We start from the raw sequence: 22,456 nt of genomic DNA on the forward strand, positions 1-22,456 counted from the left end.
GGGCCACCCCCAAAGCAGGATGAGCTCTGAGCCATGGCATCTCTGGGAGCAGTTTTCCAATTGAGCAGACGTCTAAGCCTGGAATCCTGTAGGAGGTTTAGAACTAGTGGCAGTATGCAGGGTAGAGGGCAAGTGACCTGGCATGGGGAAAGGGGTAGGTGCCCAGGCTGGCACAGCACACCCCCAAGGAGCAGGTAGACGGGAAGCCGTCCGTGGGCCTGTGTGTGTGCTGGGAGTTAAAATTCTGCCCATGTCCCATGTCCTGGGCACATCTAGCCCCTCCCTGGGGAGCACCTTTCTCTTCACCTTTTCCTTCCCTGCCTGTCCCCTTTGCCCAGGGCCTTCCCCATCCCTCCCGTCTTGGGGACAGAGGGCACCATGGCGTTATGCTCCCTCGCCCATGAGTTGCACGGGGATTCAGTCCTTCTGCTGTCCTAGCGGCGTCCGTCAGGCTCAGCGTTCCCAGGAATGGAGAGGGTGTCAGTGTGTTCTATGGACTCAAACTTCCCGCATCCCGCCTTTGCTCCCGCTTCAGGACAGGTCTCCGGGCTTCGAGGTCTTAGGGCTCTGTGAAGGCCCCTATGTAGCAGCAAGGAGAATGTTTTGTGTTTTGCCGATGAGATTTTTAGAGTCTTATTTTCCACTTTTCCACTGTACAAATGGGCCTCCAGACGACTGCAGCACCCGCCACTGCCCATAATAGGGTGACAAGAGGGATGACCCTTTCCTCTTTCTCCCTTCTGGTTGGTGGAGGCACGGGGCTGGCGGACGGCATGTACTTTCGTGAATTCAGGCCAAGTCTGTTATCGCAAACACGATTACAACTTGGGTCTTTGTGTAACAAAAGCCTTTCCAAGTGCCAGCTGTTGGCCTGCATTGCTCAGCGGTGTTTGCTGTAACCAGATTTGCACACTGAGAAAAAATCCAAAAGTCCTTGATGTTTGTTGAAACAATCTGGCCCAGGACCCACGTGCTGAGATCCCAGAGCTGTGTGGCATCCGAGCTTCTCCCGAGCCCCCACTGTCGCCCAGGGAGGACCCCCAGAGCTGTGTCCTGGAGGCAGAGCAGGCTGTGGGACGGGCTTCTGGGTGGGAAGGGCCATGTGGACGTGCCTTCTTGCTTGAGAGTCCCGACACCTCCAGGATGTGGGAGCTGGCCCTGGCTGGATTCAGGTGCCTCTTTCCTCCCTAGAGAAAGGCCCCGTTGCTTGGTAATAGGTGCAGACCTGTCCCTAATTAATGCCTGTAGGCCTCTTGCGTGATGAATCCTGCCTTTCAGCCAAGACTCAAGGCCTCCTGTGAATACTGCCTCCCTGCAGTTTGAGCTTTTGTGGTGGGAGGCAGGAGGCAGGAGCCACGGGGAGCGGGGGCAGGCCTCTTGCACGGGTCCCACAACCCCTGGCAGTGCTGATTTGATGCTCTTTGAGTTCAGAGCCAGGGCCAGACAGACCTGCTGTCCTGACTGCAAGCTGGTTCATTTAGAGGGGGGCAGACACAGCACCAGGCAGCAGATGCGCCGTGATCAGCCTTGCAGCTGGGCTGTGGGTTGCCTGGGCTGGATGTCCGGGAAGAGGCAGATGGAGGTAAACGCCGGGACCCTGCAGGGACTGGGTGGCCGCAGGCTGGAATCGATGTCTGCAGGCTGTGGCTGTCCAGGAAGGTTTTGAATAGGGCTAGTGGACAGAGTTCGCTTCCAGAGGGGCAGTGCTTTGGAGGAGTGAGGGGCGCGGAAGTGTAGGGATGCCCAGGCTGCCCTCCCTCTGCCATGGGAAAGCTGGGCGGCTCAGATTTCTTCAGTGTCTTTGCCCGCTTCCCTGCCTGCACAGTGGGGTTAGAAACAGCTGTCTTCGAGGGTTGCCGGGGGACTCAGTGAGATGCAGCCCGTGGTGCTGAGCACGGGGCCGGCCGCCTATGGGTGTGGTGGGTGTCGCTGCTGGTGTCGCATCTGGGTGGGAAAAGGGGGCATTTGCAAAGGACAGTAGGTTTGGATGCTTAAACATACAGGTCTGGGGATGGGAGGTCTCAGGCAAGAGCCTGTGTGATGCCACTGTGTGAATGAGGCTGGACAGCGCGGTCACCACTAATTATGGAAAGCACGGCAGATACCAGTGCCTGTAGGGCCCGCCTGGGGGTTGCTCTGAGCCCAACAGATACCCAGGCTCCCGGTGCAGCCATGGGACCCCTCTTTTCCTGCCTGGCTGACACTCTGGAGGCTGGAGTCATGTTGGCTGCAGGTTCCTCTTACTGGGAGGTTGTCCTGGTCTTCCCTGTCACCCTCTACCCCCACCCCCACCCCGGAGTGTCACAGATGGGTGGACCATATGCCCATCTGCAAGGCCAAGCGCTGACAGTGAGGTGAGCACTTGCTGGAGGACAGCGGGGGTGCTGGCAGCCTGCTTTCGGCTCTGCAGGCTGGCCTTTCCCTGAAAAGCGGTTGTGGCAGGGTGTGTGTCGCAGGGAGTGGTGTCCACTGCTCTGGACATTCTCTCCCAGCAGGTCTCTGCAAGGGCCCAGGTGAGTGTGGTGCAGAGCTGGGCAGGCAGCTGGAACAGTCTCATCTTGTCCAGTGGTGAGACCAAGGGCTGACGGGCCAAGGCTGCCTGCTGCTCGCCCAGCCTGTGGACCCATCCACTGAGCACCCCTACACCCCCACACTGGGCCCGGGGTGTCAGCAGGTAGAGGGGGGACTGGGTGCCTGGAAAAACAAACCTACCAGAGCCTGAGTCCCCAGGGGTCAGTATCAGGCAGTCACCACAGTGCCTGGTACACAGTGGCCACCTGGTCTCGTTGGCTGTCTTGGTGGTGGAGAGTGTACTTGGTGGCCACACACGACGGGCATCACCCAGGGAAATGCAGATATGCAGATTGTGCACTTGTCTGTAGGAGTCACAGGGACTTCTCAGCCTGGCGACGTGTGGCCTCTGCCTGCCTGTTGGGAGAGAGGTAGCTGCCCCCTGATATCCTGGTGCCAGGAGAGCAGAGCTAGGGTCTCCTCCTCCTTTCTTTGTTCCCTGATATCCTGGTGCCAGGAGAGCAGAACTAGGGTCTCCTCCTCTTTTCTCCACCTCCTATTTCTTGCATGCCCAGGCATCAGGGGAGGTCACATTCAGGGATGAGGCTTAGCCACCGGATTCAGGGCCTCACTATTGCCATCTCTTCCCTTTGCCAGCCAGCCAAATGCCCCTCCCTCACCGTGCTGGGGATGGGGCTGGCCTGTTCCTCTGAAGTCTCCTTGGTGTATAGCCTAGGCTGGAGCCCCAGGCAATTCCGCCACCCTCTCCTCCCCCTGCCTTTTTTTTTTTTTGTTTCGTCCCAGAAACCCAGCCAAAAACCAAGTTCCTGTGCTCTCCCTTGACAAAGCCACTGAGGAAAAATGGTCAAACACTGGCTTTCTTTCCAAAGCCCTCTTGGTTTTTCCCAAATTTGGAGGCTCTGAGTTGCTTATGAGACCAAAGGGTCCGGAACTCTCTGGAACACAGTCACAGAAGTGGGAGGATTTGTCATCTCGCCAGCCAAACAGACCCACCAGTTGGCCCCTAGACACCCCCAGGCGCCTGGGGGCATTTCTGGGCTCAGGCTGTTTAATTTGGTCTGCAGAGCCCCAAGGATCCGTTTAGACTGGGCCAGCAGACGTTCTAGAGACTTCAAGTTTGTTGTCGTTTTTAAAAGTCCTGCCAATGCCCAGAAACTTAGACAGAGGGACAAGAAGATGACCTCGATGTCAGCTGGGAGCATAAACAGCAAGACCCCCCACCCCCATACCTGCCCCCATGCCCGCCCCCATTGCTCCTGTAGCTAGGTCTCCAGGGATTGCCTGTGGCCGTGGGGGAGGCTGGGAATGCAGGGCTCAGACTCTACTTGGCTTCTTGTATTTTTTTGTTTTTCGTTGTCCATCTTCTTTCTCTGAAATTTCTGAATCTCCCCCTACAGGCTTTGGCATTCCGTCTCCCCTGGCATCTCTGGGCCAACTGGGGAAACCATCATTTGTCCAATATCTGGAAAATCAAGGGGCCTGGCCTTAAACACATTGCAGTGCCCTCCTCCCCACATGGCATCGAATTTCCTGTGTCCTCAAAGCCAGGAGCCCGTGCCTTGGATGTGGGCGATGAAGCCTTGCAGACACTTGGAGTGGCTTTCCTGGGAGTCTCCTTGGCCTTCCCATCCACCCGCTTCCCCTCCCCTGCCCCAAACTCTGGCCACGGCCTCGGAGGGGTCTTCTGAGTGTAGGTTAGCCTCTGGGTGTAAAGTTGGGGGGCAGTTACCGCACATCCCCCTGTCTTCACGGGGTGCTCCCAGGGGCTCAGGTCTTGGGTGATGGTGGAAGGGTGGGGTGGGGAGTAGGGCATTATCTCGTGCCACCTAGGTATTATGTAGACTCTGGATGGGCAGTTCCCAGGAGCTGGCTTTTCCTTCTCACCCCTTCCACAGCACTGCCCCTGTGAGGGGCTGGAGCTCTCTGGAGCCCTTTGCAGCCTGTGGCAGGTCTTTTCTGATTCTGTGCCTGGTTTCGCAGCCTCCAACCCATAGCCAGTGGCATGAAGGGCGTTCCTGGCTGGCTCTACCTGCGGACTTTGTAGGCAGCAGTTCCCTGGGGCAGGGCCTGGGGGACCTAGCACCTCCTTGTGGGACCCCTTGGGCATGAGGGAGGGAGCCACCTGGGCCCCAGGCAGACCCCCTTCCTGTCTCCAGGAGGTTCAGGATGGACCTGTCTCATCTTTCTTTTTGGTGGGAAGAGAGCAGTCCCGGGCATGGGGAGTGTAGCCTGGACAGAGCCACCTAGCCTCTCCCCTCCCCCAGGCAGGGCCCTGGAAGATGGAGATGGTTCTGCTCCTGCTATGTCAGCAGCCAGCAGTCTGGTGGATTTCCATGCAGTCCAGGCAGGATCTCCTTCTGTCCCCACCCCCCACCCCATGTGCAGGAAGCTGGGTCCAAGCAGGGACCCTTGGCCCTGCTTTCCACGTGGGTGGGCAGTTTCCCTGCGAGGGGCAGGCCAGGCCCCTGCCCTATGTCCCCCAGAGACTGATGTTATCTACAGTAAGAGCATACAAGTCCTTCTGGCTCCAAACCAGGCCTGGAGGGGCGGCCTTCTCCTCTGTCCTCTGCCTCTTGCCCCCCATTAAAGGTCAGGGAATGGAGTGCTCTGTACGTTTGCTGGGGTTGGGTTTTTTCCTTTTGTTTAAAATGAAGGGCTGGAATCCGTGGTGCGGACTGCACGGTGAGGGGTATTCCTTGGTGTCCACTTGCCGAGTGTTACTGCTGAATGCCCTGCCAGGCCAGGAGCGTCGTTGGGGGTGGGAGAAGCAGTTGGCTTATTTGTTTAGCCGTCCATGGGTACCCCAAGGGCCAGCTCTGTTTCAGGCACTGGGGGTCTAGGCATGGGCTCAGGAGAAGGGGTAGAACAGGAGGGCTTCCTGGAGGAAGGCTTCCTAGCCAGAGACTGGGGTAGGAATTTGCCAGGCAGATTTCCAGGCAGGTGATGCTGGCCAACTTCTCTTGCCATTTTTTTCTTTTCTTTTCTTTTTTTTTTTTTGAGACAGAGTTTCGCTCTTGTTGCCCAGGCTGCAGTGCAGTGGCACGATCTCAGCTCACTGCATTCTCAGCCTCCTGGGTTCAAGCAATTCTCCTGCCTCAGCCTCTGAGTAGCTGGGACTCCAGGCACCCACCACCACACCCAGCTAAGTTTTTGTATTTTTAGTAGAGACAGGGTTTCATCCTGTTGGCCAGGCTGGTCTCGAACTCCTGACCTCAGGTGGTCTGCCCACCTTGGCTTCTGAAAGTGCTGGGATTACAGGTGTGAGCCACTGTACCTGGCCTTCTCTTGCCATTTCTGCAGACTCATAGTTTGTGTGGAAGACTCTGTTTGTCTGCCTGGCACAGCTGCCCTCAGCACTCAGGTGGGAGGTAGGGGAAAGGGCTGTTGGTGCCAGCACAGGTCATGGCATGAGACAGGCTCTTCCAGCCAAGCGGGGTGCACTGCAACATTGGAGGGGCCCTGCTGTGCACAAGATCCAGACTGCATCCGTCCTCCTCCCCAGGAGGCCTGGAGGGCTGGGAGGGACCTGGGCTGTGAAATAACCCGGGTGGGAGAGAGGCACTGTTGGAAGGGCAGAGGGGGCTGCAGGTTTGTAGCAGCGAGCTTTAAACCCTGGGCCTCCACCAGAAAACCTCAGAAGGGGATGCTTTGCTTTTTTTCTAGACTACAAAAGAAACCCTTGGCCGCCTGAGCCCCTTGGGGGCGGGTGGGGGAGGAGATCCTTCATTCTCACCTTTGCAGGCCCAGTGCTGTGCAGAGGAGGGAGGGTGGAAGCAAAGGCGGGGTCCCTCCCTAGCGCCCCTGCCCTGTCTGGTTGCTGCTCCCAGCCCCCTGCTCCTGGCCCGGAAACATGGAATCTTGGGACAGCTGGGGTAGGGGGCACAGAATGGAGACCCTGGTGAGGGAGGAACTCTTCCTCCAGCCCTGGCTGTGGCCAGAGCACGGCCAGGCTGGGAGGACCTCACTCAAATATTTACATCTCTCCCAATATTTAAATGATGAAGCAGGCTCCTGCACACAGCTGCCCTGGAGCCAGCTGTCGCCTGCCCTACCCTCCCTCTCTCCCTCCCTCCTTCTCTCCCTCCCTCCTTCTCTCCCTCCCTCCTTCCCTCCTTCTTGCATTCTTTGTCTCTGACCCAAGTCCAGGCCCTTCCAGCTGTTCCCTCGTTACCCACAGGCACCTCCTCTGAGCTTCTTCTTGTTATTTTTCATAACCATTTCCTTTAATTGAGCACCTCTTAGGTGCCAGGCCCTGGGCTGGTACTTTGTATACAAGGTCTCTTTTAATCCCCCCAAGAGCCCAACAAGGTAGATTGGGCTGCCGAGGCTCCAGCACTGGAAGGCCGGCCTGGGTCCTCCCAGTGCACACCGCATCCTTCCATCACTCCCCACTGCGGAGACCTGTTCCCTGGCCCCTGGCTGAGCCCAGTGGAAATCTCTGTCTACTAGTCCTTGGAGAGTGGGGATGGCTGGGGGTTCCGACCCTGGGGTTTGACGGGGGCTGCCTTTGCCCCACTTCAGCCTGGCTGCTCTTCCACTCAGTGTCCGTGTTTGCAAAACCAGAACAACAGTGTTACCTGGCAGGCCGGCTGGGAGGTGTGGGAGAGGGTGCACGAAGGGGCTGAGTGAGGTGTCAGCATCGTGGGGATCTCCAAGGGTAGCTTTCCCAGGCCCAGGGTGGAGTGTGAAGGAAGAGAGCACGATGGTCCAGCGTGCCGGTTCACGTCTGGCCTTGCCCTTGCCCACATGGCAATGTAGGGGAGTCATCAGCCTCTCAGTGCCTCGGTTTCCCATCTGTGAAATGGGGACAAGAGTAAATCACTGTCTTCAGGTATGGTAAGCACTCATACACATTGACTATTGCAGGATGAACACAGTGAACCCTTCTTAGGCTTCTACTACATGCCAGGCAGGGTGCCAGGCCCTAGTGGAGAGGGGACAATGATGGGCAAACTAGCTCCTGCCCTCGAGGGCTGTCGAGCCGGGAAGAAGGCGCCGGCTGCCCTGGCTGTGACCCGGAGCGGGGTGATTGGCAAAGAGGCTGGCGGGGGGCTGCTCCCTCTCCTGCCTGTGTTCCATGGCAGGGTGTTAAACTGGCTTTTATCATGGATTTCCAAGGCCCTGACTGTAGGACCTCAGGCAGGTTTTAGGACCTTGTGACCTTGTTCCCGCTCGTCATTCAGGCCTTTGTCCTCAGCAGTGCCCAGCACACAGCTACTTCTGCATGTCCTTCAGTGTGTGACTGACCCTAGAGCTGAGACTTGGCGGCTGAGGCTGGACATTGTCCTTAGATAACTCCCGGGGAGGTGGGGGCAGGGTGGGGCTATAAGCTGGCAACTCCAAGTCCCCAGCAGCCTCCAAATGGAGGCTTTCCTCTTGTAGGATTCTCAGGGGGAGGGAGGAGGGGATGGGGGAAATGAGGCTTGTGGGTCTTCAGGAGGACAGAGGTTCACACCTGCAGCTCCCCAGAAACACTTCAGGGTGCCCAGGCTCACCCAGCCTTCCTGAACCAGAACCACCAAGAGTTGGGGACCAGCAGAGTCCATTGTTTAGCAAGATCCAGAAATGATTCTCCTGAACAGTCCGAGCCGAGAGTGACATATCTGGAATCAGAACATTAGAACTACAGAGGAATCGAGAGAACGGGCCCAACATGTGTAGGGACCTCAGCCACATAGCGCCACAGGGAGAAAAGCACCCAACATTGTCACTGTATGAACCTGTTTTACACACACACACACACACACTCCCCAGTAAAGAGTGGAAAGACATTTGTCAGAATATTGATGGAGGTTACCTGGGTTGTGGGTTTATAGATTTTTCCCTTTGTTTTTCTGCGTTTTGCAAATTTTCAGCTTTGTACCTAAATTCCTTTTACAGTCAGGATAAAAGCAGTAGATGTTATTTTTAAAAGTTCATGGTGGCTCGTGCCCATAATCCCAACACTCTGGGAGGCTGAGGCAGGAGGATTCCTTAAGCCCAGGAGTTTGAGACCAGCCTGGGCAATATAGGGAGACCCCCGCGCCCCCCCCACCTTTTTTTTTTGACAGAGTTTCACTGTGTCCCAGACTGAAGTGCAGTGGCGTGTTCTTGGTTCCCTACAACCTCCTCCTCCCAGGTTCAAGTGATTCTCATGCCTCAGCCTCCTGAGTAGCTGGATTACAGACACTTGTATTTGTAGGATTTGAGAATCCTACAAGAGGAAAGCCTCCATTTGGAGGCTGCTGGGGACTTGGAGTTGCCAGCCCACGGATTTTTTAGTAGAGACAGGGTTTCACCATGTTGCCAGGCTGGTCTCAAACTCCTGGCCTCGAGTGATCCACCCATCTCAGCCTCCCAAAGTGTCAAGATTATAGGCGTGAGCCACCACACCCGGCCACAGGAGACCCCCTCTTAAAACAAAAATAAAAATAAAAATAAATAAAAGTTCCCTGTCAAAAAGAAAAACACATCACCCAACCTAATCTCCCCCTGGGATTGGGAGATGAGGAAGCAGAGGCCGGAAAGTGTCACGTTCCCTGGTCGCTGGCAGTCAGGGCACCCGAGGCCCGGGCTGGTTCTCTCCTGCTCTAGGCCTGGGGTGTCAGGTGGGGCCTCTGCTTTGCACAAAGGTCCAGGTGCCTCTGCCAGCACTGCCTGCTTCTGCATTTTTGGCCACAAGGAATGTGGGCCAAAGGCAGGATGCTTGACCTCTGCCCAGGACGGTGAAGCGGGCTGGTCCTCCTAGTTCCTGCTCCGAGGCCCCTGCGGCTGTGCCTTTGGAAATTGCTGGCCTGAGCTAGTATGAGGAGCTGGGACAGACCTCATCGTGGCCCTCGTGGGGTCATTCCATGTCCGGGCTGGAAGGGATCTTTCGGTCCAGCCCTTCCTGTTCCTCACCAGGAAACTGAGACCAGAGAGGTCATCTGCCTGGCCTGGGGTGGGGTGTAGATGGCGCTTGTGACTCCTGCATGCCACGTCCAGACAGTCCCTCAACTGTGGGCTTCCCATACAAGCTGGGGACAACTCAGCCGAAACCGGCGATATAATCAAGAGAAGAATGACTCCTCCTGCAGCCCTGTGCCCCACAGGCTCTTTCTCCTGACCCCACCCCTCCTGCAGAGGGGCCTCATGCTGGTGGGTGGGTCCCTGTTGCTGCAATGGGCCCGGGCAGTTTCTGGGCAGTGGAGGCTTGGCTGTCTTCCTGTCCAATGTCTCCTGTAGCCCACGCTGTCCGGGAAGGGCTGGGAAACGCTCAGCCACTGGGGACTTCACAAGATGGGTATCCGGGAGATGCTGATTGGCAGGTCTGGCTCCCGTGGCCCGCAGGCAGGTCAGAGGTCACAGTGCTGAGCTGGGCTGAGTTGGCAGCTCAGGGCAGTGGGGGTGGGGGCACCTTGCTCAGCCGTGGGCCTCTCTGGCACCAGGGTTTGGAGCTTTTACTGTAACAACTCCTTCAGTTTTTCCTTCTCTCATAGGCCACCAGCAGAATTGAGGGGCCCTCTGTTGATGAGGTGTGGCCTGGGAGGGGGTAGTTGTCTGTCCAGCTGATCCTCGCGGACAGGTGACCACAGGCTTCCTGCCCCGGGGGATTGGGGAAAAGATCGGGGAGGCCTCTCTGGCTTCCCTACTTGGAAGGAAAATACAGGCAAAGGGGAGACACTTTACGGGGACACATTTCAGCCAGTTAACCTCTGGCCATGCTGGCGGCACAGTGCCTGCCCTGCCCACCAAAGGGGTCAGTTCTCTCCAGGATTTTAGCTTCAGCCTTCAGTGCAGGGCAGATGAGCACTCGGAGGCCCAGAGCATTCATATCATGAGAGAGAAGAATAAATTGCCCACCACCTGGAAGCTGTGACTGCACGGGCACTGAAGAAGGCTAAACAGAAGAGCGAGACACACCTGAAAGTGTGACCTGAAAGTCCTGGTGACCTGAAAGTCCTGGGGTCGGTGTGGTTAGCCCAGACAGCTGGGGAGCTTCGGGTACCAGGCTTAGGAGGGGAGGAAGACCCCCGTGACAGTTTGCTGGGGCTGCTGGAACAAAGCCGCACGAACTTTGGGGGCTTAAAATGGTTCTGGAGACCGGAAGTCCAAAATCAAGGTGTCAGCCAGGCTGATCCTTTGGGGGCTCTGAGGGAGGCTCCGGCCCAGGCCTGTCTCCCAGCTTCTGGTGGCTCCCGGGCGCCTCTAGGCGTGTAGATGCATCACGCCACTCCCTGCTCCTTCTTCATGTGGCCTTTTCTGTGTCTCTGTGTCTTGTAAGGACGCTTGTCATTGCATTTCAAGCCCACCCTAAATCCAGGATACTCTCATCTTGAGATCCTTTATTGCATCTGCAGAGACCCTGTTCCAGCTCCTGTCACATTCACAGGTCTGAGGGCTAGGGCTCTGGCATGTCTTCTGGGGGTCACTATTCAGTCCACTGCAGCAGCTGATCTTAGGCGAAGCAGAACGTTCTAGGCTTGGGGTGAGTGGAGGGAGCAGGGGGAGCAGGAGACCAGGTTCGAAGAGACTGCGGATCTCTTCTGTCTGATGAGGGCATGATAAGGTTCTTATCTCGGGCCCTCTGAATGGCGGCCGCCTCTGAGGAGACCCTTTCCCCTGGACCTGCCCCTCCAGAAACCTCCGCTTAGGTCCAGGTCCCACGGTGGACGGTAAGAGGCGGCTCTCTCTGACACTCTTGATGGGTGAGTGTGTGAACAGGGCTGGGAGCGGGACACTTGTCATTTCTGTGGACAGATTCCAGAGGCTCCTGCATTTGCTGCTGGGGAGGGTGCCTGATCTAGCCTGACCCCCCGCCCCCCCACCTCCCCCTTCCCACCCCCCACCTCCCCCTTCCCACCCCCCTTCACCAACCCTATTCCCAGAGCTTCACTTCTCCAAAGGCAGGTGCCGTTCCCTGGACTTCTCAGCAGCTACCCCCTACCCCAGACCCCTCTCTTGTTGGCCCCTCTGGTCTCAGTGCCCGCTCCTCCCTGGGCTACCGGCCCCTCCTCCGTCGCGAGTCTTCTGGGCTGAAGTGTGGGGCCCCCCGGCTGTGTCTGGCTCTCGGGGTATACCAGGGGTCCCCCCAGGGGCCCGCCCTGCCCGCTAGGTTTCCAGGGAGCTTTTCAAGTTCTTAGTTGGGCTTGATTGAGTTTCCCAGGTGCATTGTCTCAGAGCAGGAGGGGCCCCGGCCGAGTCCGAGAGTCCCCTCAGTCACACCCTGGGCTGTTTGGAGCAGCCGGCAGCCCGTCTTCTGGTGGCCCTGCCTCTCTGTGGTTACCCCTTGTGGAATCTTCTGCGTCCAGTTGCGGCCTCTCCTACACAGCAGACCTACCACCCCCTCTTATCTGTGATTCTTCTTTGTGAACCTCTTCATGTCTTTGAGGATGGAGACCAGGTCTCCCTCACCCTGGAGTTCAGCAGAACCTAAACCGGGCAGATCCGTGTAGGTTCACATGGGGGCTCTGTGACCACTGTGGCTCTGCCCTCACCTCCAGCCCCGCTTGGTGCGCTTTGGGTCATGTCATTCAGTGCTGGTCCCCCACACCTCTCCCCTGGCTCTGCAGGCCTGGGAAGCAGCTGGCTCCTGGGTGCAGCTATGAACAGAGCCTGAACTCTGCTCCCTGGGGTCACCGTCCCCTGTAATTAGGCTGCAGCTCATATTGGCTAGGGCAGAGGCCATCTGCTGCCCGCCTTGGGGCCACAACACAGAGAGCCCCGTGATTAATGGAGGCTCCACCTGAGCCAAGTGGCCCCTGGTGTTAGGCTTTTTCTTTTTTCTTTTTCTTTTTTTTTTTTTTTTGCATTTTTTAAGTGCTTGTAACATTTCCCCTCATCGACAATGAGATGAGGAGGGAGGGAGGGGTGGCTTCTCTGCCCAGGCAGATCAGGAATGGTCACCACCTGTGTGTGCAGTGACAGGTCTGGGAACAGACAAGGGAGAGCTTGTCCGGGAGGCTGGACCCTCACACCGATGCTGCCTGTGCCTGGCAGCTCAGTCCCGGGCTTCGGAACAGACACTGACCAACGGGCTCCTCAGGGTCTCCAGGCCCGGGTCCTGGTCCCCGGCAGAGCTTCCCGTCCGTGGAAAGGATGACAGGACAGCCTTGCTGGCTCCTTGCGGGGAGCTGGGATGTGTTTCTAAGAGCAGCATGCGTGAAGCCCGGGGTCTGGGCAAAGGAGTGTTTGGGGAAGTGTCTGCTGTTGTTGGAGGGTGGGGAGTAGAGGGGAAGGAGGGGCAAGCGGTGGGCTGAGAAGGTGGCTGGCCACCCTTTGGTGGGGACGAGGGGCTATGAACAGACCTGGAGCCAGCATCACGTGTCTCTGTCTCCAGAGTTGAGGACGGAGAGCTGCCAGAGAGGCCCTGGCGGGGTGTCTGGGGCCACCTAAAGGACGTGGGTGGATTAAAGCTGAGGAAAGCCTCATTTTGGGGGACTCCGTACTTAACCTTTGAGGCCCTCAGAGCTGCAGCCTGTGGTTTTTCGAAGTCAGTCACTTCCCAGCGCCTCCCTCCTGCCTTCAGCGACTGCCATTTATCAGGGAGTCTTTGACCCAAGGAGACCTGAAAGGTCATCTGGTCCCTCTCCTACCCCCAGGCAGGCCACACCTAGACCCTCCCACACAGATCCGTCCTCACACTTCTGCTGCCTTCCACGAGGGAGGGAGGGTGGGCGGCCCTCTCACCCAGGCCCTGGTGGCCCCACCCCAGCCAGGAAATTCTTCCTCTTTATCTGCCTCACATCTCTTCCCCTGCGGCTTCCGCCCATTTCCCCTCAATCTGCTCCTAGTGGAGCAGCCAGCAGCTGGTTTAAAACCCGGGGGTGGGGGGTGGGGGGAGCGCTAGACCAGTGCATCACGTCTGAGTGTGTGCCAGATGCGCTCCCATTCCCATAACTGATTTAGTAAAGAAAAAAGGAAGTCCAGCAACTTAGCGCGACTTTAAAGTCTGCCTGGAATGACCCTGTGGCTGCCGGAACCAGGGGCACACGGTAGATGGGGGGAGCAGGCACAGAGAGGCCTTCGTCCCAGATCAGTCGCTGTGGTCCTCTTGGAGGCTAGGCTGTCTTTCAAGAACAGGACCCAAGGCCCTGCGAGTGGTGGCCTCCTCTGGAGCCTTTACTGTGGTCCTGGTTCTGCTCTGCATAAAGAGAGATGGCTTGAAGCAGAAGCTGCTGCGTGGCTGTCCCAGGTGCCTGGCACAGCTACGAGGTGGCTCCCTGACCCTGGGTGTGGTTACTCCAAGACCCTTCTCTGGTGGGGCACAATTCTGGCCCAGGTAGGGTGACCGTAGTGGACATTTGGGAGTGAAAGGGACCCTTCAATGACTACGTTGGGACAACAGATGTGAGCTGGGATTGTCCCGGGAAGGCTGGATGTATGGGCCCCTTGGGCCAGAGGAGACACAGCAGAAAGCTCTGTGGGCGATGGGACCCAGCAGGAGAAGGGCCGGCTGAGGCTGGGGCAACGCGCTTGCCTGCTGTGAAGGGCCTGTGTGAGCTGATGGCTGACGGTGGGGCGAGGCTGCCTCCTGCCAGGCTAGACCAGCTCCAGGCCACCCATATCCCCTTTCCAGAACCAGTGAATCCGTGGCTAGAAGGGGCTTCCAGAATTGACAGGACACTCAGGGAGTTGAACGGAATGGCGGGAGTGGCCGCAGCAGGCTCAAGGCCTCCTCCGCTTTGTTTTCTGTGCTCTGTTCCTGGGGTCTATATCCTGGGGTTGCTGTAACAGAGTGCCACAACCTGGGAGCTTACAAACATAGCTTCCGGCGGCTCCTGGAGATTCCCGGCGTTCCGTGGCCTGCAGACGTATCACCACCATCTCTGATCTGTGGCCCCCGTCTCCATGTGACTTTCTCCCCCTGCCTGTGTGTCTTTCTCCTTTTCTGTCTTTTATGAAGGTGCTCACCATTGGATTTAGGGCCCACTGAATTCAGAAGGATCTCACCTTGAGATCCTTACCTTAATTACATCTGCAAAGATCCGTTTTCCAAATGAGATCATGTTCGCGGGTTCCAGGAGTTAGGACTTCAGACATATCGTTTTGGGGGACACTGTTGAAACCACTACATTTAGTAAACTCAGAGTTGGTGCCAGTGTCCCCTGCGGACACCATAGCAGATTCTGGAAGCTACTTGTAAAGGAATCCTTAGGACTTCTTTTCCTTTCTGGCTGTGTAGCTGGGCTCGGGAAAGCTGCTGGTTCAAGCTGGGGCTGGTTCAGCTGGTGCTGGCTTGCCAGGTTGCTCGAGAGCTTTATCCAGGGAGAAATTAACATCACAAAGTTGGGGGATAAGAGAAGGTTTGGAATCCCAAGGGCTGACTGTTGAGGTCGGCTGCCCACCCTTTGTGTTCCGTCTTAGGGGGACCCAGGGCTGCCAGGGCTCCATTTTGGGAAGGAATACTGTGGGCCGCTGTGCCCCATAGGCAGGGTGGAGGGTCCCCTTGCAGCCAGCAAGCTGCTCTTCCTGTAGCGTGCAGAGCGAAGGAGGAGGCTTGTTTATTTCTCTTGGCCTCAGCCGAAAATCCAACCACAGGCTCTGGCACGAGGCAGACCTGCTCATTCTCACATCATCATTGCGGAGTGAGCCAGGCCTCCTGGGTGGGGCTATGATGAGCAGGAAGGACCCCCGGAGTGCCTGGGACTTCTCGGGCCCAGGGTTGCCAGAGGCAGAGAGAAAGAAGCCTCCTCCTAACCCTTGAGCAAAGATAGTCATCAGAATCCGTCAGACGGGGCAGGGTGACCTGAGTGGCCTCCTGTGGCTCTTCCCTGGGTGCCGACCCCCCTGGTGCATTTGAAGTTTGCAGGGATGCTGTTGACGCTTCCTGCACCTCCACCCAGGGCTTGGTGGAAATGGTTCTTTTTTTTTTTTTTTTTTTTGAGACGGAGTCTTGCTCTGTCCCCCAGGCTGGAGTGCAATGGCGCGATCTCGGCTCACTGCAAGCTCCGCCTCCTGGGTTCACGCCATTCTCCTGCCTCAGCCTCCCGAGTAGCTGGGACTACAGGCGCCCGCCACCTCGCCCGGCTAGTTTTTTGTGTTTTTAGTAGAGACGGGGTTTCACCGTGTTAGCCAGGATGGTCTCGATCTCCTGACCTTGTGATCCGCCCGCCTCGGCCTCCCAAAGTGCTGGGATTACAGGCTTGAGCCACCACGCCCGGCCTGGAAATGGTTCTTTTCCTCCTTGTCCAGAGGCACCGGTCAGGCCCTTGGTAAGATTGCAATCTTACAGGGTGTTGAAATGTAGGCCTGCATCCAACTGGAGAGTCAGGGAGCAGGGGCTGTGTGGATGATGCCCCCAAGTCCCAGACCTCAGTCGACAGGCCACGTGTGCAGATAAGCCTGGGCAGTCAGTAACCCTTGGCCACCAAGCTGGCCTCCTGCAGACTGGGCCGGCCCTGGAGGCGGGTCTTAGCTGCTAGCGCCGTGGCCCAGCCAGGCCTGGCCTTGGGAAGGCAGAGGGGAAGGGGACTGGGAAAGGGACTGAGCTGGAGGTGGCGGCACCCCAGTTCTTCTCTCCTAGACCCTCGGCAGGTTTGAACTATCTGGGTGCGGCTCTCTGAGGAGGGAGCGCCTCCGCCTTTATGTGGACTCTACCTTCTGTTCACGTTGTCCCTGTCCCTAAACAAACGTGGCTCTCTGTGGGGAGCCGGGGGGCCGCCCTCCCCTGACACTGCTGTTTCCTGGCTTCCCTTTGCAGGCTCTGCTCAGCTTCACTGCACCTATTTTTAAGCCCTTCCTTTTGGACTGTTTTGCTTCCTGAGAACACTCCCCTCCCCATCACCCCGACTGTGTCCTCCTCCCTGTCCGGAGCCTGCTCCACCTGCCCCAGGAGCCACCTCCCTCCTCCACCAAGCAGCCCAGGCCAGGGGTGGGGCTAATTTGTGTCCCTCCAGAAGCAGGTCCTGAGACAGGGATTTCAGTGGGAGGGGACACCAGGGGATGCCTGAGTGTGGGAATGGGCCAGGCAGGGAATCCAGCCATTAAAGGGTGCCTCATCAGCTCATTGTGACCACAGGTGGCTGCCCAGCCCCCATACCGCACAGCAGGGGGAGACTGCAGACCATGCCCCCAGCCTTGGCCCACCTGGGGTTGGGGAAGGGAGCTGGGGTTTTTATACTTCAGTTCTTGGCCAAGGACTGCACTGTTCACTCCTTCCAGCCTTCTGAGGGCGTAAGCACTAGGAAGGGCTCTGGGCGGAGACACAGAAATAGGCCATGTGAAGTCAGTGGGTGTGATTGGTGGCAGGCCAGGACAGCCTCGGCCACCAGCAAGGTGACCACACGTGTCAGCATGCACAACCCCCACACACAGGAGATGGTAATTACACCAGCAACAGTCATTCTTGCCGCGTGCCGTGCCTGCACCCAGGACATCTTAGTTAATTAATTAATTTATTTATTTGAGACAGTTTCGCTCTTGTTGCCCCAGATAGAGGGCAATGGCGCGATCTCGGGTCACCACAGCCTCCGCCTCCCGGGTTCAAGCGATTCTCCTGCCTCAGCCTCCTGAGTAGCTGGGATTACAGGCATGCACCGCCACGCCTGGCTATTTTTGTGTTTTTAGTAGAGATGGGGTTTCTCCACGTTGGTCAGGCTGGTCTCGAGCTCCTGACCTCAGGTGATCCGCCCACCTCGGCCTCCCAAAGTGTTAGAATTACAGGCAAGAGCCACCGCGCCCGGCCTCAGGGGCACCTTATTACCCTGTCACCTCCTACAGGAGGTGACACTGAGGACCCTGAGGCTCAGAATAGACTGTGGTTATGTCACTCTCCTGTTTGGGTCTCCTGCTCTGAGCCCTGAAATAAAGAGCACAGTCCCTGTGCAGGTCCATACATCCTGTCTCCAGCCCTGGGGTGGTCCTTAAGCTCCTCGAAGGCACACCAGGCCTTTGGCCCTCATCCCCCAAGTCCTGGATAAATAGGAGGCAAAGGAGCCTTCGCAACTGGACCCCGCTCTGCCAGCGCCAAGGCCCTGCCCGACTACCCACTCCACCCTGCACACATCAGGGACCTGTGCCAAGGTCCAGCATCACAGGAGAGTGAAGACAAGGAGCATGCCCACGACGTACATGCTGCTGGACTTGCTCTGTAGATCTTAAGCGTTATGGGGCGTTACCTGCCAGGGGAGGTTTTCCTGTGTCTTTTTCCTGCAGGCTCAGGGTAGCGTACAGGGCGGTGCCTCCCTGCTCCCTGGCACTATCTGTCTGGGTTCCCTCAGCCCTGACCCTGCTTCCCAGGTAGCCAGTGTTTCTTCAGGGACGGAACCTGCTGCTGCTCAGAGGAGACCCAGTTTGACCAGGGCTAACGTTCCTGGAACCTGAGCTCAGAATTCTACCCTGGCCTGGGCAGAGGCCACGTTGCTCCCTCCTATGAGAGCTGAGCTGCATATGAGTTTGTTCTGACCTTAGGCTCTGGCATTTCTTTGCATGACATTTGTCCCAGGCTGGAGCAGGGCCCTGTGGCTCGCTTGGTATCCCCTCCCCAGACTGAGGCCTGGTATGTGCACCAGGAAGTGCTTGATCTGGTTTCGGGAGCTGGGAGCGGTTTGCCAGAGCACGGGCCTTAACAATGGTCCCTTGTGCGGCACATTCCTCTCTAAACAGGCCCAGATCCAGGCTGCTCCTGCTTCGACCCCCGCATGGGCCTGGAGGGGAGAGTTTGCATCTGGAGGATGGCCCACTGTGGCCTCTTTTTGTGTCGCAGCTGAGACCATAGGTGCTTGAGGATAGGAGAAGCCCTGTGCCCTTCATGGGCTGTGAGATGTGTTTCCAGAGGTGGGGATGGGGATGGGCCAGCGTGCAGTTATCCACACCCTCCAGCTTGTTGGCACCAAAGTCTGTGTGTGTGTGGTTTTTTTTTTTTTTAATTTTGTTTTTCCAAGATGGAGTCTTGCCATGTTGTCCGGGCTGGTCTTGAACTCCTGGCTCAAGCGATCCTCCTGCCTCGGGTTCCCAAAGTGCTGGGATTACAGGTGTGAGCCACCGTGCCCAGCCAGTACCAAGGTGTGTTTTTTAAGAACAATATTGATGGTTTTATTCCCTGAAAATGCTAAGTGATCCCCACGTAGTAGAAGCATCTCAGAAGGCAGGAAATTGTAATGAACAACACCCACCACCGTTCATTCCGTGCAGAGAGTGTTATTTTCTGCGCGGGTGCGAGGGCGTGTGTGCGTGCAAACTGCACATGTGTGTATGAAATGGAATTAGGATCTTCGTAGACATCTTGTATCCTGCTATTTTTACTTAATATTCTCAGCATTTCTCATCTTCAAAAATGTGATTTTGATGACGGTGCAGGCCTTTGACATATGGGTTTAGAAAATCTGCGGAAACCCGGATTGTTTCCAGGGTTTGTGAGTTTAATGCTGATGCAAGTGTCCTCGTACATAAATCTTTCTGTACTTCTGATTATTTCCTTGGGATAAATTCCCAGAAGCGGGCCCAAGCACACGAACAGTCTTCAGGCTTTTGGAGCAAGTTGAGATCGGTGGGGAGTGGAGAAGGGACCAAGGGAGGCTTTTGGGAGCCTGCGAGGTTGGAGTCTGCCTTTAGGGGACTTGAATTCACAGATGAAGGAGACGGCTGGCAAAGGTGGGAACCTCCTGCCCTGTGGTGGGGGTGACACTGTTTTACCTTCCAGTGGCAGCATGGGGACCCTGCCAACATGACCTGGCCCCGCATCTTTCTGACACTGTGCACGGTCCACAGTTGTGATGCTCAGCAGGGAGCCTCTTCTGTGTCCTTCGGTTGCATCAACTCCTTGCGGACAGAGAAGGAAGCCGTCCGGTGTGCCTGCCTACCACGTGGGTCCTTTGAATGTGCCCTGTCGGGCCTGCGGATCTGTGCAGTCACATGGGGTCTAAAATCTGCAAAATGACAAGCTCACGAACGCTCTTGCTTCTGTAGGTTAATGGGGATACCCCTTGACTGCCTCTCCCTCCATAGGGAAGATGGACACAAGTAAAGTGACAAGGACCTGCCCCAGGGTGGGTTATGCCGGTTTCCCCGTGAGGGTGGTGGCAAGGGGCTTCCCAGGAGGTCTGCACGTTGGGAAGAGAGGGGCGACTGTGTGTGAGTGCAGGACCCAGGGCGTAGTTTTAGGACTCTGATGGGGGAGGAGATTCTGGGGGACCCTGTTCTGCCAGCCTGGTGACAGGCATCTCCTAATGTTTCCCGGCTGGGTACAACTCACAGCGTCCTCCGTGGGGAGGCGTTTGCCCATGAGGCATCCCTGGCAGGGATGGTCTTGTTTCATCGCCAAATATCCCAGCAATGAAACAAGAATCTAGAGTGATGTGATTCCTCCGATGACTTCTCCAACCATCTGGGGTTTTTGTGCAACTCCAAGAAGGGGGATGGAGGCAGCTCTCACTCCTCTGGGCTCCTGATACGGCAGCTCTGGAGTGGCCACGTGTCCGTTGGCCCACAGTGGGCCGTTTGTCGAGTGTGTTTGTGGTGGAGTTGGGGCTGGGCTGGAGAGTGGGTGACCACACCAGCGAGACTGTCCCTGGGCCACTGTGCAGCCCAGGGGTTTCATCTTCCCAAGGGTCTCGTTGTGAGTGTCCTGGCGCTGCTGGAACATATTGCTGGAAACCAAGTGGCCCAACAACAAAGATTGATTCGTTCGTGGTTCTGGAGGCCAAAAGTTTGAAATCAAGGTATTGGCAGGACCACACTCCCTCCGACAGCTTGAGGGGAGGACCCCTCCTTGCCTCCTCCAGCTTCTGTTGGCCCAGGCACTCCTTGGCTCCGACAGCATCTCTGCAGTCTCTGCTCTGTCATCACCTAGCCCTCTCCACCGTGTCTCTTTGTGTTCCGAGTCCCCCTCTGCCTTTCTCCTATAAGGACACCGAGCACTGGATTTAGAGCCCATCCAAAATCCAGGATAGTCTCGTCCCGGGATCCCTAGTCACATCTGCAAAGACCTTTTTTCCAAATAAGGTCACATTCGTGGGTTCTTGGGGTTAGGTCTTGGACATGTCTTTTTGGGGGTCACTAGTCAACCCTTTACAGAACCTCAGATGAAAGTGAATTTTCGCAGGCTGAAATGGGGGTGAAGGTCTAGTGTGTCCCTTCTCCTTGGGAGCTCCCTCAGGGCTTGTGCCTATCCTGTGATCCAGCCTTTTTTTTTTTTTTTTGAGATGAAGTCTTGCTTTGTCGCCCAGGCTGGAGTACTGTGGCGCGATCTGGACTCACTGCAACCTCCGCCTCCCGAGTTTAAGTGATTCTCCTGCCTCAGCCTTCCAAGGAGCTAGGATTACAGGCACCCACCCCCATGGCTGGCTAATTTTTTGTATTTTTAGTAGAGACAGGGTTTTACCATGTTGGCCAGGCTGGTCTCGAACTCCTGACCTCAGGTGATCCGCCTGTCTTGGCCTCCCAAACTGCTGGGATTACAGGTGTGATCCACCACGCCTGGCCTTTAGTAGGTTTTGGTTGTCTTTTTTTTTTTTTTTTTTGAGACAGGGTCTCACTCTGTCATCCAGGCTGGAGTGCAGTGGTGTGATCATGGCTCACTGCAGCCTTGACCTCCTGGCCTCAAGTGATCCTCTCACCTCAGCCTCTCGAGTAGCTGGGATTACAGGCATATGCCACCACCCTGGCTAATTTTTATATTATTTAGTGGAGTCGGGGTTTTGCCATGTTGCCCAGGTTGGTTTTGAACTCCTGGGCTCACAGTCCACCCACCTTGGCCTCCCAAAGTGTTGGGGTTACAGGCGTGAACCACCACGCCTTGGCCTAGTAGGTTTTCTAGAAGCACCTGAGGCCTTGTGAAGGCATGGTGTCATGGAGTAGAGGACATTCAACTCTGTTCCCAGGGAGCCCAAACACACCCCCTGCAGCCAATCTCAACAGTCATGACATGACCAGGATGATGTGGGGAGGGGGTGGTGTGAACTGTGTGGGAGGCCAGCCCCCCTGGGAAGGGGGCTGGAGTGGGCTTGGCTTTGAGGAGGATTCACAAGAAGAGGAGGAGGAGGCGGTGGCATGCTCGTTTGGGGGCATGGCCTGAGCCAGGGTGGGCACCTCTTCGTTTAGGTGTCACCTTCTTGACATTCCAGCTGGGACATGGTTTCCTTGGGGAAGATGGACACCTCCAGAATGGGACATCTTCTGTTCTCACTGTTCTCCTAGCACACAGTTGTATTCTCTCGCAGTTCTGGAGGCTGCGAGATCTCCTGGCTGTTATCTAGAACAAACCCACCTTTGAGCAGCGCCGCCCTGATGGTGGGGTGGTCCCTGCGGGGGGAACAGCCCCTGCTCTCTCAGAGCTTACTTAGAGCTAGTGGGCATGGGGGTGGTGCTAGATGGAACACCCAGATAGATCATAGAGCTGGACAGTAAGCACAGAGGCCAGCCAGTGGGGACGGAGGGACCCATCCATGAAAAGACACCAAGCATTGAAAGAGATGAGAGGATGGCTGGGGACCGGCACACATGTACATTTTGTGCAGATGGCCAAGGTGGTGAGGCGCCAGCCACGCAGACAACTGGAGGAAGGAGGAGTGCCTTGGGGGAGGGGCCGGCTCTGGTTCTAGAATGATCCGCTTGTGCGTGTTGGTCTGGCTGGAATAAATCACTGCATCCGCACTGTAGACTCAATTGTAAGCTCACACCAGGGAGGGCTTTGCTTTGGTGCAGGGTCCTGAATCATGAGTCGGCCGCTGGGGGGTGTCTCCAAGGGGACTCCCCAAGGAGGGATTCAACGGATCTCCCAGGGAAGGTCGTTTGTTTTCTTGGGTTGGACCTGGGACAAGGCCTTCTCTTGTCTAGTTTCTGTTCTCCAACTTGGCCACACGGAAGGATGTTGAGGACACCTGGAAGCCGGCCTCTGCTCTACAACGCCCATAAGACAGCGGCACACCATGTGGGGACAGTTTGTACAGTGCTCAGGAGGCAGGGGGCAGATCAGAGGACCGTGGGAGGCCCTGGGAACCACACGAGGACCCAGGCATTAAGCTTT

General features: G+C 56.8%; 1 protein-coding gene across 9 annotated transcripts in view; it reads left to right on the forward strand.

The window, feature by feature from the left end:
• SEPT9 (septin 9) overlaps nt 1-22,456 on the forward strand; it is a 215,635-nt gene that overhangs the window by 90,842 nt on the left and 102,337 nt on the right. The window lies entirely within an intron of this gene.

The sequence above is a fragment of the Theropithecus gelada genome, chromosome 16, assembly GCF_003255815.1.
Source record: "Theropithecus gelada isolate Dixy chromosome 16, Tgel_1.0, whole genome shotgun sequence".
In the NCBI taxonomy this organism is placed as follows: Eukaryota; Metazoa; Chordata; class Mammalia; order Primates; family Cercopithecidae; genus Theropithecus; species Theropithecus gelada.